We start from the raw sequence: 7,711 nt of genomic DNA, 5'->3' as shown, positions 1-7,711 counted from the left end.
GTAGTTTCGGTCCTTATTCCTTTAAGATTGTTTTCAGAATTGCCTTACCAAGAATGCCAAAAATCTAACAGTCAGGAAACAGTAGAGTGGACATTTTTTTTGTGGTTCCTATTCTCAATTTTACTTTTCAAAACTAATGAAATTCGTGAGATTTTTTTCAATTGTTTGTTTTATTTGAAATTGTTTTCAAGCTTCCAGCAGATACAGATACTTGTAAGATAGTAGGGGCGCTCTGTAGTATAAAACGGAGGGGGGTATGCTATGCAATGAGTTCCGTGCTCCGGCTAGATAATATGGAAGCTGCTCAGTCAGAATCCAGGACAGGATGAGACCTTCCAGTACAGTGAGGCACAAATGTGATGCAGCAGTCACTGTTGTCGCTGCTGTGCCTGAACTTCTGAGGCAGCATCACAAGGGAAGAGTGGTGTTTGAAGCTAACACTTTAGCACAATAGGACAACATCGAGTTTTCCCATCTCTCTGCTGGTCTGTTGCTTTCTCTCACCGTAGACATGAAGAACAGTGTGCAGGAACCTGACACGGAATGGATGCTGTTCTGTGTGGAGATGTCCTCCACCAACCAAATGAGTCTTTTATCAGACTAATTAATATTCTCAGGATGTGGGCAGAATGCCGTGAGCATACTTGCTAGGTAGATACATGAATGACTTGTAGCCCAGTTACCAGTACAGTCCAGGACGCCTCTGTGCACATTTCTCTGTGGCCTCCCACACTCCTGCTAGAACGGCTCCTTAACCTCTGCTTACAACATTCCAGGGTTCTTCAAGCTCTGAGTTCCAAATGCTTCCATGTTTCTCCTTCAGACCAGTTTGAAAAACCCAAGATCCACTTTGTTGGGTTGATGTGGCGATGGCCTCCTTCTCAGCACTACTTTTCTGTATTACTACTTCTCGTGTTCCTGGGGCAAGGGTCCTGCAGTATGTAGCGTCAGGGAAGAAGTGTGTCCTTTGGCTTCTGCTTCAGTAGGATGCAGCCCAGTGTGGTACCGAAGGTGTGGCAGAGAAGACAAGGTTCTGCCCTCAGTAGCAGGGCCAAGCTGTAAAACCTCAAAGCCCATCCCTCTGTCCCACTTCCGCAGCAAGGCTCCACCTACCCACTGGGGCCATGCCTTCCAAATCAGCAGCACCGGTTTGTCCAACACGTGAGCCTATTGGGAACACTTCATGGTCAAAGAGCCGCACGTGGAGACATCCCTTCAGGACACTAGGTGGCTAGACCAGATAATTTTGCTAACAATAACGGGAACAGAAGGAAGTCTTTCAGGGTTTGTGTGACGCTAAGCACAAAGAGCAGTAGACAGAGACGCATCTTACTTAGAATGGATTTCTACTGACAGATGGGAGCGGGATCCTCCATAATAACCCTAACCCTAACCCAATGACATGGAAAAAGAAACCTAGGACAGAAGGAAATTCCAAAGCCAGGGCAAAGAAGGAAGAAGGTAGAAGATGAAGCTTTATTGTGTTAGATACTTGCCTTTTGTTCATAGCAGTGAGTTTGAATCTAGAGAAAATTCATTTAAAACATCTTCTATTAACCTAGTAGTACCAAGATGTTTGGGACTCTTACATATTCTGTGCTAAGTCCCTTATCAATATCTCAGGTATATTATATGGAAGAAATTTACACATTCTATGATCTTCCTGTGTCTCCTGATTCAGATCTGGTCATAGGTGGTTTATAATATAGACCAACGGATGCAAAGGACTAAGGACACAAAAGCAAGGCACATCATTTAAAGCAACATTCTATCTGTTACCATTATACAAAGCCAATATTAGCACTGGATAATGAGAACCACCTTAAATTGTGTGTTCTGGGTAGTTGACCTGCTTCTTATTAGTCGGAGTCCAAGTTTCATGAATTCTCTACCATCATTTGCTATTTTCATAGAGTGGAAGAGGGACACACTTGATGTTGTTACCATTGCTGTCTGGAGTGGAGAAAGACTGGCAAGAGAGACTGAATTCCATACTTGGGTCATGGCCAAAATGTTTCCTTCCACCCCAGCTGTTCTATGAAACAGACAGACAGACTTCACCTGTCTTATTTCATCCACACCAGCAGCTGCTTCGAGTTGTTCCATGCAGAGAACAAGAGTGTATTTGTGCAAGAACTCGAGTGTGTGTGTGTGTGTGTGTGTGTGTGTGTGTGTGTGTGTGTGTGTGTGTGTGTCTTGGGAAGGCATTTAAGATTTGTTATGACTTAACATGCTATTCAGATATTTTCCACAGAATCTTTGCTATGTTCCTGTCCTATCAACCTGGTGTAGGGGCTTGCACTTCTAGGAAACAATGAAAAGTTCCTCCCCAACTTTTGCTACAGATGCAGTTTGGCATGTCAGTTCTGAAGACAGCTCTGGTAAAAACCTCAACAGACTTCTATGCCTGTGTGCTTTCAGAGTAGAGAGGAATAGCCTGCTTTTCCCTCGCCATTTTCAGTGTCTGTGTTTTAGAAATATTTCACAAAAGACAACATTTTAGAGAAGCACTATGAGACATTTTTCAGCACACATATGGAAGTCTGAAATGACCAGGCAACCAGGGGTGTCTTATTCCATGGTTAGTGTTTGTTGAAACAAATAAGGTGTAATTCTGAAGCTGGATGGGCAATTTGACTATAAGGAGAAATCTGAGATGTTCATGATTCAGTATCTACTAAAAAAGAAAAAAAAAAAGCCAAACAAAATGAGTCCTGATCTTCAAATGTGCCTCCATTATCAACAAATGACAGACCAGGAAAGCAGAGGTCTACCTGGCTGTTTCCAGCCATTCCCTGCTACTCCATCAATCCCTTCTTCAAAGCTCCTGGCAAGGCAGCCTTGGCACCCTACCATTGATCCAGCTCTCTTATCCATTAGATGTACAGATTGGTAGTTTTCTCTGTCAATCATCCATATGCATAAGTCTGTACAAATGAACATATGCCTATGTATCCATCTCCTTTTCTGTCACTTCTTGTGATAGAGTCTCACTAAATCACTCAGGCAGAACTTGAACTCGCGATGCTCCTGCGTCAGGTTCCTGAGTAGGAGGGTGACAAGACTGCACAACCAGGCCCAGGTTCTTTTGACTTTTTGAGACACAGTCTTATGACCTAAAATTTATTCATTGTGCAATCCGGACTAGCCTTGAACTAGTGCTAGGAACACAGACATGCTGCTTACCACAGACCCCAGCTCTTATAATATACACTTCATTTTATTTGCCCATTTTTCTACTACTTGATGACTAAGCTAATTGTGCTACAAGCCACAAGATCACACAGTAATTATACAGCCATCATCTCACGAGACATCCCAGAAGAATTAAGAATTCTTCTGGTAGATTAAACCAGAAGGACTCAAGGTGCATTAGACTATATATAGTCTTAGCAATAAAGGCAATTGTTTCTTGCTGTAGATTCTTCCTGTAGCTTATCCCTTTCTGCAATAAACTTGGGGTTTACTTCCTACAGTTCAACATTATGTGATCAGTTACTGGGCACAATTTCTCCCGTGTATTTGGAGTTTACTGATTACACTCCTTATCTATGTGTAAAACTTGCTCTCCATTAACAGGTCCTAGATTACTGATTACACTCCTTAGCTATGTGTGAGACCTGTCCACCACTATCAGGTCCCTGTTCCCCTCTTCTACAGAATTGCAAAGATCTGCCTTCCTGCAATTGTCCTTATTGATACGCATTTTGTCAGTGTTTAGGGTCCAGGCAAAAGCATTCCATCTAAGACATTTCCAAGGGCATAGAATTACTACACACCCAAAGCTGTTGATTCATAGCTGCCTAGATATACAGAAAATATAAGCATGCCCTGGTTTTACCTCACTGGCAGATAGAGAAAAGATAACCTAAACTAAACCTGCATTAAAGACTCTTAAACTTGTCATTCCTGTTTATTACCCAATATTTTATCTCAGAAATTTGCTCCTTGTGTTTCCCCTGAGAAGATCATGACAAAGTAATCAGCCCATTGGCTCATTCTCATGGAAAAGTAACTTTCCTCAAGACCTGTGCTACCACTGAGGCCAGAGCACTGGAAGGCACCAGGTTCTGTTTCTTGTGCAAATTAAACTTAGACTCTCTCCTTGACCAACAACCTTAAGAAACTGGTGCTAAAAGTTTCTCCTAGCAGTTTTAGCTTATTGCTCTGTGTGTAAATCTTACCTGGCTTGCTGACCCTGAGAAACTCAAGCCTCAAATTAGCGCAAAAAGAATTACTATTGCAAATGTATACATACCTATACCCCCAAGAACTGGGGAGATAAAAGGAAAAAGAATAAAAAGACATGGATAGAAAGATCATGATGTAAGTAGATTCTTTTTTCACTCAGATTTTAGTTCCTTTGCTTTGCTTGTCTGTGGCTCTTTTTTTTTTTTCCTGAGTGAAGATTTTAGAAGCTGGCCTTCTAAAGCTTTCAATATAATTACATAACTTGACTTGTGCGGATAGGCCTGTGATGATGCATTTGTGTGTATTTTATACCTTCTCAATTTTCCTTAGCATTCCTACCTAGCGATATTACAGCAAAACCATGTTTGTCACAGTGCCTGTGTTTGGTTTGTTTCTAGTCTCACCCATGACTCGGCTTCTATTTCACACTGATATTTTCAAAAGTCTAATCTCCTTCTAGGTTGTTATGTATATATTTCTCATTACCTATTACTCAACACTATTAACTATTGTCAACTTGGATTAATTCTATTCATCATTTTTTCTGTAATATCTTTCATGCCCCAAATTAGTATTTGACTCATGCAAATGTTTATGCTTCTCTTGTTGGCAGGCTTCATTTCCTTAGGACTTTATACTTTCCATTTCATCTCTGCAAATCTTGCTAAGCCTTCTGCATACTGGCTGTAATGTTTTCAGATATCTGTACCTTATGTATTATGTCTTCAGTAACTGCATTTTCCAGTCATTAATTTTAGTGACTGTCTTTTCACTAATAGTACTTCTGAAGGACTTTGGGTTTTTCAGCCTTATTCTGTTTTCTTTTTCTTCTTTTTGTTTTTTTGTTTGTTTGTATGTTTTGTTTTGTTGGTTTTTTTTTTTGCTTGGTCAATAAGTTTATTATCTTTATGAAAAAAATCTTCATAGAAAGTTGCTTTTGCTCGCAGCAGCCCATTTTTGAGCTCTGAGGAAGCTTGCCTTCTTTTGAGCAACCCGATCTTTCTTCTGGGCCAAAGACATTTTGGGATGGGTCTACCTCTTCTTCACCTCTCTCTTGGGCTTCTTCTCATAGACTGGATTCTCTCGGATAGCAGCATGAGCTCCCTTATACATCTCCTCTGTCATGTCTGGAGTAAAGTCGTTCTTTGTGTACTGAGAGAATGGTTCCTTATAAGCATCTTCATCTTCCTCCACTAAGTAACGCATGTGGTCTGCGACATTCTGTCCCATGATGTGCTTCTGATGTACTTCTGCATTCAGATTCTGCTTTCAGAATCATAACCAGGGAATCGTTTGGTACCATGAGGAATAGACAAGCCTCCATCCACAGCTCCCTTCAGAGCCCCAAAAAACGTTATTGCCAGTTGTAGTTCGGGCAAAACCTGCATCCAAATAGCAAGTGAAGGCACCAGGCTGGATGTCAATGCTCTCAACATTGTATTCGTCTCCAGTCACCTCCACTTGGCCTTCATAGATCTTGTCCATACCAAACCTATTGAGAAGCCAGCGGGCCAGCAGCAGGCCAGTACAATAGGCTGCAGCATAATTTGTCAGGCCAACTTTCACACCGTATTTTGGCAGTTTGTGTGCATATGTGTGCAGACTATCATATTCCCTTCTATACAGGCATAGGCAATGTGGCAGATGATATCTCTGTTAATTACACAAACTATCATCCTGTATTTGAGTGTGTTGTACTTATTTGTCCTGGATCACCAATCCTTTCTGAGCATAGTAGTCAGTTTTACCCTCTCACTGCCTTCTAAATCTCATGTGGTTCCTCTTAAAGTAGGCCTTATTCTTGACAACTTTCACGAACCCCATCCTGTGAAACAGACACCCGCCTCCACACAGACCTGCAGGCCCTGTGGCACTAGGGGAGAAAAGACTGGACTGTCATGACCTGTTTTCTTTTGTATTCAAACTTTATCATAAATAATGTGAGCAGGGCAGTTTTTAGTTGTCTTCTTTCTTTTTTCTTTTTTTGGGGGGATATATACTTTTTATTTTTATTTTTACAAAATTATAATTTCACATTTCAATCCCTTCTGCCTCTCTCCCGTCTCCCCAGGCCCCCGCCAGTCCCCTCTCCCCCCCTGCACTCCCCATAGAAGGTAGGACCCTCCATGGGGGCTCCCCAAATTCCACAACATCATTCAGGGCCAGGGCCAGGCCCTCCCCCATGTGTCCAGGCTGAGAGAGCATCCCTTCATGTGGGATGCACTCTCAAAGTCCCTTCTTACACCAGGGAAAAATACTGATCCACTACCAGAGGCCCCATAGGGTGCTGAGGCTTCCTTGTTGACATCCACTTTCAGGGATCTGGATCAGTCCCATGATGGCCTCCCAGACAGCAGACTGGGGCCTATGTGCTCCCCCTTGTTCAGGTCAGTTGTTTCTGTGGGATTCACCAGCCTGGTCCCAACCCCCTTGATCTTCATTTCTCCCTCTCTGCAACTGAGTTCCAGAGTTCAGTTCAGTGTATAGCTGTGGGTGTCTGCCTCTGCTCCCATCAGCCACTGGATGAGGGCTCTAGGATGGCATATAAAGTAGTCATCAGTCTTATTATAGGGGAAAGGCATTTAGGATAGCCTCTCCACCATTGCCTAGATTGTCAGTTGGTGTCATCCTTGTAGATCTCTGGAAATCTCCCTAGTGCCAGATCTCTCCTTAGACCAATAATGGTTCCCTCTGTTACCATATCTCTCATCCTGCTCTCCTCTATTCTTCCCCCAACTCAACCTTTCTGCTCCTCCATTTCCTCCTCTCCCCTCCTCTTCTCCTCCTCACATTCTGCCAGCTCCCTCTTCCCTACCCTCATGCTCTCAATTAGCTTATGAAATCCTGGTCTTTCCCATTTTCTGGGGACCATGCATTTTTCTCTTAGAGTCCATCTTGTTTCCTAGTTCCTTTGGTGAAGAGGATTATAGGCTGGTAATCATTTGTTCTATGTCTAAAATTTATATATGAGTGAGTACATGCCATGTTTGTCTTTTTTGTGACTGGGTTACCTCACTCAGAATGCTTTCTTCTAGTTCCATCCATTTGCCTGCAAATTTCAAGATTCCATTGCTTTTTTCTGCTGAGTAGTACTCCATTGTGTAAATGTACCACATTTTCTCTATCTATTCTTCAGTTGAGTGGCATCTAGGTTGCTTCCAGGTTCTGGCCATTACAAATAATGCTGCTATGAACATGGTTGAACATATATCCTTGTTGTATGAATATGCGTTATTTGGGTAATTGCTGGATCTTGAGCTAGACTGATTCCCATTTTCCTGAGCAACCGCCATACTGATTTCCAGAGTGGTCTTACAAATTTGCATTCCCACAAGCAATGGAGGAGTGTTCCTTTTTCTCCACATCTTCTCCAGCATACATTGTCATTAGTGTTTTTGATTTTAGGCATTCTGGCCAGTGTAAGATGGTATCTCAGAGTTATTTTGAGTTGCATTTCTCTGATGGCTAAGGATATTGAGCACTTCCTTAAGTGTCATTCAGCCATTTTAGATTCTTCTGT

At 42.2% G+C, this 7,711-nt stretch overlaps 1 pseudogene; it reads right to left on the bottom strand.

The window, feature by feature from the left end:
* Window positions 1-903: 903 nt before the first annotated feature.
* LOC100774012 lies at window positions 904-6,015 on the bottom strand (annotated as a pseudogene).
* Window positions 6,016-7,711: the final 1,696 nt, after the last annotated feature.

Source organism: Cricetulus griseus (assembly GCF_003668045.3).
Source record: "Cricetulus griseus strain 17A/GY chromosome 1 unlocalized genomic scaffold, alternate assembly CriGri-PICRH-1.0 chr1_0, whole genome shotgun sequence".
Classification (NCBI taxonomy): domain Eukaryota; kingdom Metazoa; phylum Chordata; class Mammalia; order Rodentia; family Cricetidae; genus Cricetulus; species Cricetulus griseus.
Note: the sequence above shows the minus strand (reverse complement) of the source record. Positions and strands in the feature narration are given on the sequence as shown.